We start from the raw sequence: 11782 nt of genomic DNA, 5'->3' as shown, positions 1-11782 counted from the left end.
GAATAGACCGTGAGGAGAGGGTGAGAGGTGGACGATGTGAGAAGCCTTTTTCCCAAATGATGGCCCCGTCATTCAGCAGAGTATGGATGACAACCACGAACTATTCTAGACAGTCCAGTGGAACACTAGCAGGCTCGCAACCTGTAGGTGTTGTGAACGACGTGTTCACCGGTGTACTCTAAAAACCCATTGATATGTATTGCGAGTGGACTCTCGAAAACGATACTGTCAATAAAACCCGGCAGATGAGCCTAAAGGACTCTACCGGCAGAAGCGCCTAATAGAGAACCTCATAACCCTGGCAGATGCACCTAAAGGACTATTTCGGCAGATGCGCCGCATAGAGAATGTCACAATTTTGGTAGTTGCGCCCTAGTGAGAGAACTAGCAGATTGTGCTTGACATATGTGTCATTTACAACAATGGAATTCGTACCTATTCCTTAGGATACTCCTTAGGAATAAATGAACGAGGAATAGTTGATTCTTAGGGTAGATCCTTAAGAATAAAGAAGATAATGGGGATGGGTAATTGGGTTGATTGTTTAATTGTTTAAACATAATAATTATATTATTGTGGGTTGAAAACCCTATGTACTCACCAGGTTTCCCAACCTGACCCACTCAGTTTATTTATATCACAGGTGTTGATATGAAGGCACATTACACTGAGATATTTAAAAGAGATGTAGATCACTAGTGTAAATATATGTAAGTTCCGTTTATGCTTATGTTCCTGTATTTACAATGACATCCCAAACGTTTTAAAATGAATAAAATACGTTTCTTCGAAAATGTTTTGATAACGTATTTATCGTATTTTTCTGGGAACAAATTCCGCAACATTTTTATGAAAAGAAGTAATCTGATTTTTATAAAACATACACAAAAATCGGTCTTTTTTGGCCGTCAAAGTGGGGATGTCACAGTTGGTATCAGAGCATTAGTTTAAGCGAACTAGGAATAAGGATTTATTTCTAGACTTAAACTTAGAATGCTAAGCGATAATTGTGAGGTGTGAGCACTAGATTATTTTAGGGATTGTGCCTAAAATGATTTTACGTGCTAAATGCTTGTGCCTGATATGCTGTTATTTGTTCGGATCTATGGTCTATTGTCGACCGGATCTGGAAACCTTATGTGTTTAGGATTCTAAGCGTTTAACTACGATATTAGAACTAGCATATAAACGTTTCAAGGTGATAAGGATGATTTAAACGTCAATCCTAAAAAAAGATCTAGATTCACCTTATTCTGTGTATAGGTCAATATGGCAAGGACCTGTAGCGGAAACGTGAATGCAAATGGGAACTGAGATCAGCCCCCAGTGATTGAGCAAATACCGGTTGTGGTGGCCGCTGCTGAGCCAATAACGATGGCAGGAGTGCAAGCGATGATCCCGATGTTGGATCATCAAATGGAGGAAACCAGACGTTTGCTCCAACAATATTGAGAGGAAGCGACCATACAGGTCGAACAACCCGAGTTGAACAAAGGACGGTCTGAGGAGGGAAACTACAATAGGTCTATAGGCCAAGATGATCCGCTAGTGATTAGGAGAAACGATCAGGATAATGGAGTCGAGAGAAACGCATGCAAGTACAAGGATTTTCAGACTTGCAAGCCATCGACCTTCACTGGGAAGGAAGATCCAATTGGAGTCATGGATTAGATCTCGGAGATGGATTTAGCTTTCATGACGTGTGGTTACAGAGGTAAACTACAAACCACGTTTGCGGTACGCCAGTTCAGAGGAGGCTTGGTTCATTGGTGGAACACTCTGGGAAGACTCTAAGCCCCAATGAGCCCCTGCAAATGACGTGGGCAGAGTTTTTGGTGCAGTTCAAACGTAAGTACTGCTTAGCCCAAAATCTGCTCAAGCTAGAAAACCAATTCCTTACCTTGAAGAAAGGAAGCATGTCTGTTGATGAATACACCGACAACTTCACAGAGAAGATGGAGTTCGCTTTACGTCTTGTTCTGGATGAGCTGACGAAAATCGACAAGTACGCAAAAGGACTTCCATCGGAATATGCAGTGCCAATACGTCAGACACCTACTTTGGAGACAACTATCTGGGCTGCCAAGTCGGTTGAGGAGATGATCAAGGGAATAGCTGCCAACAAGACCGAGGTTGACGAAAAGAGGAAGTTTGAGGGGTCTGCGAAGCCCGATGAAAGAAGCAAGTCCAGTACAAGGAAGTTTAGAGGATGAAGGAGTGAAGAAAGATGGTGCGAGAAGTGCAAAAAGAAACACTCTGGAAAATGCGGTAAGGAGGTGACTTGTTTCAAGTGTGGGAAGCATGGGCATTATGCCAATGAGTATACATTCAACAAAAGGGTATGTTACAAATGTAATGAGGAAAGGTCACTTCAAGCAAGATTGCCCAAAGAGAGAAGGGGCAACTGTAACGTCCCAAAATTCAAGACTAAAAATTTCTTTTAATAAAACATTAATTTAAGCAAATTCATCAATCCAAAACATAAACAGAGTATTAATTTCCAAAACACATGTTTGTTATCAGAGTAAACATTCCCAGGCTGTCTAATCTATGGTGTGTGTCATGCGATCACCCCGAGCTCTTCCCTCTGCTACCGGAAGTACCTGAAACCAAAACTGAAAACCGTAAGCACGAAGCTTAGTGAGTTCCCCACCCTACCACATACCATGCATAACCACATACTCCATATACTGGGCCACGCCCGCTATCCTGGCCTCACCCCCTACCTCGGGCCTTGCCCGCTACAATGGCCCCGCCGCTCCAGGACCCGCCTGGCTTTGAGCCCCGCTCGGATACAGATCTGTTTCACTTAGGCCTCGCCTGTCACAGGGCCTCGCCCGCTAACATATAATAGCACATAAACATATCACATCACATAAGCTAAACACATACTAACGGATCTTGTCCTAAGGCCTCGCCTGTCACTAGGCGTCGCCCTTGTCCTGCTACTGATGAGTCATGGAACCCCGTCCATACTCCTGCTGATAGTGAGGTACGGGCCCAGCCCACCCTCACTCCTTGCCTAACTTGGGCCTCGCCCCTGATCTGCTACTAATGAGATGTGGAACACCATCCACACTCTGTTATTGGTGAGTTACGGGACCTCGCCCACACTCACCTCCCTACCAGGCACATACAAGTATCACACAGACAACAAGTATAAACTATCACATAAACCATTCCTTGGGCACCTGCCCGCTATCATTGGACCTCGTCCTAAATATCATACTAGCATACTGTGCCTAGGGCTAACCCCCGGGTCTTCTACTCATAACTACATGGGCCGGCATTGTTGCAGTAGACCCATTCACACAAAAGGGAAACTCACCTGCACTTGCTGAACTTGCTGATATCCCCTCTAGCTGATCCCGACAACTTCCTGAACTCCTGCTCCACTAGCTCCCCGAGCTACCAATATCAATGCAACACTTAGTCTAATTGACCCCCGAAAGTCAACCCAGTCAACGCTGGTCAAAGTCAAAGTCCTGGTCAATGTCAACCTTCCAGGTCAACCCTACTCGCCGAGTCAACCTACTGACTCGCCGAGTTCATATGCTCAAAATCCTTCCATTCACGACTCGACTCGCCGAGTCTATCGATTTTCGAGTCCTGACCTGTCCGACTCACCGAGTCTCCACTCGACTCACTGATTCGAGTCTCAACTCAAAGGGTTTGGGGTTTCGCGACCTGACTCGCTAAGTCCCAGAACAGACTCGCCGAGTACAAGGCAATCTTCACCTGACTCGACGAGCTGTTCATCCCACTCGTCGAGTTGCTCCAAATCTTCATGCTACTCGCCGAGTCCACTCAAAGGACTCGCCGAGTCCATTCAGATCTTCATACATGCAGAGGACTTTTGAGTCATGCATGGACTCCAAACTGTAGATCTACCCTTCCCAAGCCTATTCCTCACGTAAAGTTGCAAACTTTACGTGTAGAGAAGGAGATCTAGGCTAAATACACCATACACTAGGGTTTAAGGCAAGGAGGCTCCATAATCAGCTCCAGGGCAGTTACTTTATGCTTCACAAGGCCAAAATGTGCTTAGATCCGAAGTAGCAACTTCAGATCTGGCTTCTAACTCAAATGGATAACTAACCATGGCTAAAAAGCCCCAAAACTCACCACTAGAATAGATCTACATGAAGGAAACGACTTAGTACCTTCAATAACTCAGCAAGGTTCCACAATCTCCAGATCTAAGGCCAATCCTTGAAGCTTCAATGATTCCCCTCTTTCTTCTTCCTTCAAAATCACCCAAAAATAGCTTGGAAGCTTAAATGAGCAACAATGGGGCTTAGGGTTCGGTGTTCTCGGTGAAAGAGGCAGTAAAGGAACCCTAGGGGAGAGAATGAGACGTTTAAATAGGCTCCAAGTCCCAAATTTAGGGTTTTCCTCGTTCAGACCAGACTCACCGAGTCTCCTTGGCCGACTCGCTGAGTCGGTCACTTACTCCTTGACCCAGATCCTGCTCGGACAATCTGAGTTCCTCCTTGGACTCGTCGAGTCGTCCCTTAAACTTAGGGTTTTCTTTCCTTTCTTGGCCTTCCTGACTTTGGGTGTTACAGCAACAAAGCCAAATGTGCCGCCAAAACCAAAGGCAAGAGCATTTCAAATGATCCTTGGCAAAGCAGATGACAATGCAAGGATTCAGGAGTGAAGGCTTGACATCCGAAGGTCGAGTTAGTAGCCATAGAATCATATGATGTATTCTATTAGAGGCATAGTCTAGGGTGAACTTGAACACCTATGTAATAGTTTCAAGGAATAATAAAAACCTTCGTTTTGATATTTGATGTGTTAAGTTGTTATGTGATTTTCTTGTATGGTGACTTGGAAAAACTGCGGGACAATACTTGGGACGAGTATGAGTAGGTGTGAATGGTAGTAGAGGCCTATACTACCGGAAGCACAGGACTCGCACTTGGATTAGGGAAAGTCACAAGGTTAGCAAGAAGCTAGTAATTGATTTCGTTTTATTCAAGTATGGCGTTACCATTGTTTCGGTAATGACTAAGAAAAAAAATTGTTGTTATCCCGAACCTAGTGGTCATATCACATTAAGTCCGACTACGATAAGTAGGTTACGTGGTTCAGAGAACCAAGTTTGATGTAGCGTCCGACTTAAACCGAACAACTGAAATCAAAGCAATCAATAGAAGTATCGCGCTCGTTGTTAAAGAAGTTGGTAGTGTGATTATATCACATTAGAACATGAAGGAAGGCATAGTCTGTTTTAGAATTTGACACTAAGATACCTGAGTCTAAACGTGCATCACATGATGATAGTTCATAATTTTGAGTCTAACCTGAGGTAGAGAGCAAGTGCACGATCGAGTACTGCTTACAGTCAATAAGTCTGAGAGATAGACTTGAAGGAATATAGAAGTTATAATTATTACCGAGGATGAAGAGACGAAGTATGGAGTCATTATACGAGCCCTGTTTCATTGATGATTACGGGACGTAATAATCCTAAGGGGAGATAATTGTAATGCCCGTAGATCCGGGCTAGTCAAATTAGAGGCAATAAGGGTCGAAAATGACTTTTCGGCAAAATATTAATTAGCACAAATAATCTTAACCAAGTTGTAGTATATGTTACAAGGCTTCCGTACATATAAAGAATGCCGAAATCCTAGTTATAACGAAGAAGTTATGACCCGTCGAAGTTTCGCGACGGAACCGGCACAGCACCGGGAAGCGTAAATAGTGAATTTACGATAGAGCGAGTTTTAGCCTTAGCAATATAAATGAAAATCGTAGAGTATGTTAAACTAAGAACATCGATAAAAAGAACGCTCAGATCTGACTTCGTATGAATAACTTATGATTTTTCGAAGTATCGGATTAGTAGTGTACAGCCCGAAATTCGAATATTAGATCGAGCGGTTTTTAGACGACACAACCTAAACGATAATGGAAGATCTCGTTAAGAGTAGTGTAACGAGAAAAAGATGGGCGAATACGGATATCGGATGAAGAAGTTATGAGAATTTAACGGACCAATCCTGCCCCGGCCTGTTAATAACGTAACTTTTAAAATAAAGTCAAAATTAGCCGACAGATTCTAAACGAAATTTGTGGAGTACATTCCCGCATTCGCGTGGATATAAAGAACGTCAAAAACGGAGATCGTACGCAAAAGTTACGAATTTTTAAAGTTAAGTGTGCAATTTGTGAAGCCTGATGACGTGGCATGATCTGGACCGTTGCTTGTTGATCATGCCTCGCATCCGATGATCGCCACGAAGTCTCTCATTATGCCCTGCGTCCGAAGCTGGGTACGCCTGGCGTACTTGATCTTGTCCGGGTCCGAGAGTGGGTGCGAGCCAGCTGGTGCGAAGCTGGCATCCTTATCCGAGGACCGCCCATCGTAGCCAAGGACTACGCCCAGCATAATCCGAGGCCTCGCTGGGTATAAAAAGGGGGCGAGGGTCTCCAACTTTTTCACACAAATCTCCTTCTCTCTCTAAATTACTTTCTCTCTCTAGCCTATTTTAACCCATAAACCCTACGAAAAATCCCTAAGCTCACGATGGAAGCCCCGAGGCTCCCGGAGTCCCGAAAAAAAGGGTCTTTCGGTTTCGAAACGCTGCTCCGAGCAAAGCCCAATTTTCTTTAAAATCCGCTGTAAGTGAGCTACGCTTACGCAACTTTTAATATATAGTAATGTTATTAGGTCCTTCAAATAATTATTTGGGCTATTATTATGAGTTATATTGAGTGTTATTTAACGCTTATATAATATAGTCAGACTATTAATTTGTCGCAGTTATCGTTAAACTAAACCCTAGTGGTATTGGTACTAGGTTTTATCGAAGGAAAATTGTTTTGAGAGTATCGAAGCGCTGTCCGAGTGCTGAGTCACCACCTTTCAGGTGAGTGCATAGTTACTTTCAGCTTACACATAGATATGTAGTATTTTATATAAATTATGTGTTATGTGTGCATATTATCTGAATATTTGCTATCTATGTTGGGTGAACGATTTTATACACGTTTTAAATGATTTACACTGTATATGTATTTTATATCTACGAAAATGTTGGGGTAAGACATGGGTAGATGTAATAGATGAAATATGAGTTGGATGATGAGTTGAGAGGTGAAATAGACCGTGAGGTGAAGGTGAGAGGTGGAGGATGTGAGAAGCCTTTTTCCCAAATGATGGCCCCGTCATTCAGCAGTGTATGGATGACAACCACAGACTATTCTAGACAGTCCAGTGGAACACTAGCAGGCTCGCAACCTGTAGGTGTTGTGAACGACGTGTTCACCGGTGTACTCTAAAAACCCATTGATATGTATTGCGAGTGGACTCTCGAAAACGATACTGTCAATAAAATCCGGCAGATGCGCCTAAAGGACTCTACCGGCATAAGAGCCTAATAAAGAACCTCATAACCCCGGCAGATGCGCCTAAAGGACTATTTCGGCAGATGCGCCCCATAGAAAATGTCACAATTTTGGTAGTTGCGCCCTAGTGAGAGAACTAGCAGATTGTGCTTGACATATGTGTCATTTACAACAATGGAATTCGTACCTATTCCTTAGGATACTCCTTAGGAATAAATGAATGAGGAATTGCTGATTCTTAGGGCAGATCCTTAAGAATAATGAAGATAATGGGGATGGGTAATTGGGTTTATTGTTTAATTGTTTAAACATAATAATTATATTATTGTGGGTTGAAAACCCTATGTACTCACCAGGTTTCCCAACCTGACCCACTCAGTTTATTTATATCACAGGTGTTGATATGAAGACACATTACACTGAGAGATTTAAAAGAGATGTAGATCACTAGTGTAAATAAATGTAAGTTCCGTTTATGCTTATGTTCCTGTATTGACAATGACATCCCAAACGTTTTAAAATGAATAAAATACGTTTCTTCAAAAATGTTTTGATAACGTATTTATCGTATTTTTCTGGGAACAAATTCCGCAACATTTTTATGAAAAGAAGTACTCTGATTTTTATAAAGCATAAACAAAAATCGGTCTTTTCTGGCTGTAAAAATGGGGATGTCACAGCTACTGACTCGTCGAATTCCTCTTAAGGAAGGAAAATACTATATTTAAATCACATACCGGAAATGGGGTGTTACAAAGACTATTGTGCCCTTATTAATTAATTTTCTTATTTATGTATTTATTTTTTACGTATTTAAAAAAATTAATAGACCCCACATATTCGTATCTCCTCGGATGATCACTACTGTTTATTTTTTAATTAATTTATTTTTTTTAACTCAGATGATCCCTACTGTTTAATTTTTTTATGAGCGTGGTTTCTGTCTTACCTAAAAAGACTATTGTGCCCTTATTAATTAATTTTTTTTAATTAATTTTCTTATTTATGTATTTATTCTTTATATATTTAAAAAAAATTAGTAGACCTCACATATTTGTATCTCCTCACCATCCTATCTCTCATCCTCCTCAACTCCGTCGAATCAACACCACAACCCACTAAAGATGAAGAGACGGTAGGTTATGGTGTTGGTTCGCCAGAGTTGAAGTACCCAAAAAAAAAGGATGGTGAAGACGTCAATTTTACTAAAGATGGAAAAGAAATGGAAATTGGGGAGGATGAGAGATGAGATCGTGACCGGTAAGACCCAAATTAAAATTTTCAAATGTGGTTTCAGGTTTATGGTGAGGAGATACAAATATGTGGGGTCTATTAATTTTTTTAAATATATAAAAAATAAATACATAAATAAGAAAACTAATTAAAAAATAAATTAATAAGGGCACAATAGTCTTTTTAGGTAATACAGAGACCAAACGCGTAACAAAAATAAACAGTGGGACCATCCGAGTAAAAAAAATAAGTTGGGACCAAAAACACAAATTCTCCCAAACCATAAGGACCATTTGTGTAATTTATTTTACTTTTTGTTTTGTTCAGAGTAATTATTTTTTTTGTACACATCTAGGTAACAAACTTGTTGAAAATGTTCATATCTAGGATTTAACCTGCTATACCAAATCATAATGGTCGTATTTGAACACTTCCAATAATTTTGTTATCTAGATGTGTACAAAAAAAAGATAATTACCTAGATATGAGCATATCGAAAATTTAATTACCTTAATAAGTCATATTCCCTTAAATATTTTAATGCATAATTTCTTGTAATGGTGCATACGAATTCTATTTCGTTATAATAACATTAATTTCAGTTTAATCGATAAATGTAGGTCCAACGCGGAATTTGTAGATGAAATTTCGTCAACGCCAGGACACCCCCAAAGTCGTTTGGTCCACCCATCAACCGTTTGTCCTTTTTCTAATTTAGTCAAAACTTAAAACTTTATTTTCTTAAAGATAAATTACTTTATAAAAATTATATTTTCATTAAATTTTATTTATATACACTCTATTTATATTACGATTTAAGATTATTATTAATTTATTAATTTTAATTTCTATTTGTGTGACCGACCATCTTCTATTGTTAAAATTTTCTTATAGTTTTTTATTTTATTTTAAATTACATAAGATATCATAATCTATCAAAAATATTTTAATAAACATATTTATATTAAATTAGTAATTTTCTACACACAATATATCTAAAATACCAAAAACAAACAAAAGTGTAAAAATAATTATGTGGGATCTTTTATTTTATATACATAAAACATAAAAAAAGTCATAATTATAAAAAAAAATATTGAAATTGTTATATGATCGTTATAAAATTTTTATTCATAAAATGTCATTATTATTTAATAGAAGTCATTAATTAGTAAAAAAATGATAAATATTTAAAACTAAATTATATTAAAGAGGAAAAAAGAAATTTGATTAAAGGATGAGGCTTATTTGTGTGTATATATATATATATATATATATATATATATATATATATATATATATATATATATATATATATATATATATATATATATATATATAATGATCATTCACTATATTAACTATATATATTGACTAGTAAATTTAAAAAAAAAAAAAAATTATGTGCTCTTAGAAGTTAGAACATTATATGGTCAATAAAAAAAATCAAATACTAATTAGCTATAAAAACACTATTGTAGAAGATACTTTAATTAAAAACATTACTAAATAAGAGACACGAAAACTTAAATAATATTTCATGATTAAATTTTGTATTTAGTTATAAACCGACTACGTATGTTAGCATTTATTTAAAAACGTTTCCTAAAATAAATAATTTTAAACCTCAACTTTCTAACGCACAAGACATTTCAACTCTTTTATCTAAAATACAAGAAAACCACAAAACCCACATAGTATATGCATACAAATACAATGATACAATTATGCATTACTAATAAAAATATAAAATTCAAAGATGAAACAAGATAATCACACTTGACGTTGTCAACTCGAGATGGACCCCAGACAATTTAACCATTGTCTTGTGTGTATCGACTACATGCAAATCAAAAAGTTCTGTTTTTGACAAATGTAGTTTGCAATGACAACAACATCGTTGAAAAATCTATGATCCGTTTGTTATCGATTGTGATATAATTGATGTCATGTTTTTCTTTGGTCTTCTTTTATAGCATTTAATAATTCGTTTCATACTAGTTTAATAAAATGACTGATATTTTATTTAACACATTTTCTAAAAATATCACTAGGAACAAGGGATAGCAAAAAGGATTTTGTTTTCTGCTACTTAAAGAATTCGTGGTCATTCAATTATAACTAGAGGTGGTTTTCTGATGAGAATGTGGGGTAGTTCTTGTTGGGCAAATTGCAGTTGCTTTAAATGTTATTTTCTTTATTGTATACGAATATGTATTCCAAGTTGTTTCGCATAAATATAATGTCTTTATATTTCTGATATATTTATTTATTTTATTTTATTTTACCATAATAACATTGTTTGAAAAGTAGAAAATAATTTTCATACTTAGGATGGTAAATTAAAATTATAGATGGCGATAAATTTCTTAGAAGTAGGTACTGAAAAATACAAATTTATATATTGGTGTAGACAGATTTTTTTTAATACACATACTTGGAAAGTAAATCGTATTATATATGTACGCACACATGCATAAAAAATCGGAAGAATAATATATCAAGGTCGATCTAGCATATACCTAATTAAGACAAGAATGATAAATTACGAATAAAATGCTAAATAAAGACAAGACAAAAATGAAAAATTATGATTAAAAGGCTAAAATTATGAACAAATGCCCTATGAGGTGGTTGATATCCATGGAACTCTTTCCATACTTTCCACATATATATCATACGAGCTCAACATCATTTTCTTTTTCTCTCTTTTTTTTCCATTATCAAATTCCCCAAAACTTCCACTGCTATTACTAAGCATAAACCTTTGTATTTAAACCGAAACACATATACACACACATCACTTCTACAATAACTTCCACAATACATTACTTGTGAAGAAAGAAATGGACACGTCTCATTTGATTATTGGTTCCGGCAGATGTTGCCCTAGTTATTTGTTTTCCATAGAACTCATTTCTATATATATATATATATATATATATATATATATATATATATATATATATATATATATATATATATATATATATATCAATTGTGAGATCTATGTATTATAATGGAAATGTTTTTTATCTTTTAAATTTAAAATATTTGAGAACTTTTAATTTATAAGAAATAAGAAAAATAATGAATTATTATAATGGAAATGTTTTTTATCTTTTAAATTTAAACAAATAATTTAAATAAAGAAAAGAAACTAATGAACTTTAATTTTAGGAAATTTGAA

The sequence above is a fragment of the Lactuca sativa genome, chromosome 9 (genome assembly GCF_002870075.4).
Source record: "Lactuca sativa cultivar Salinas chromosome 9, Lsat_Salinas_v11, whole genome shotgun sequence".
Classification (NCBI taxonomy): domain Eukaryota; kingdom Viridiplantae; phylum Streptophyta; class Magnoliopsida; order Asterales; family Asteraceae; genus Lactuca; species Lactuca sativa.
The sequence above is the reverse complement of the archived record's forward strand: the minus strand, read 5'-3'. Positions refer to the sequence as shown.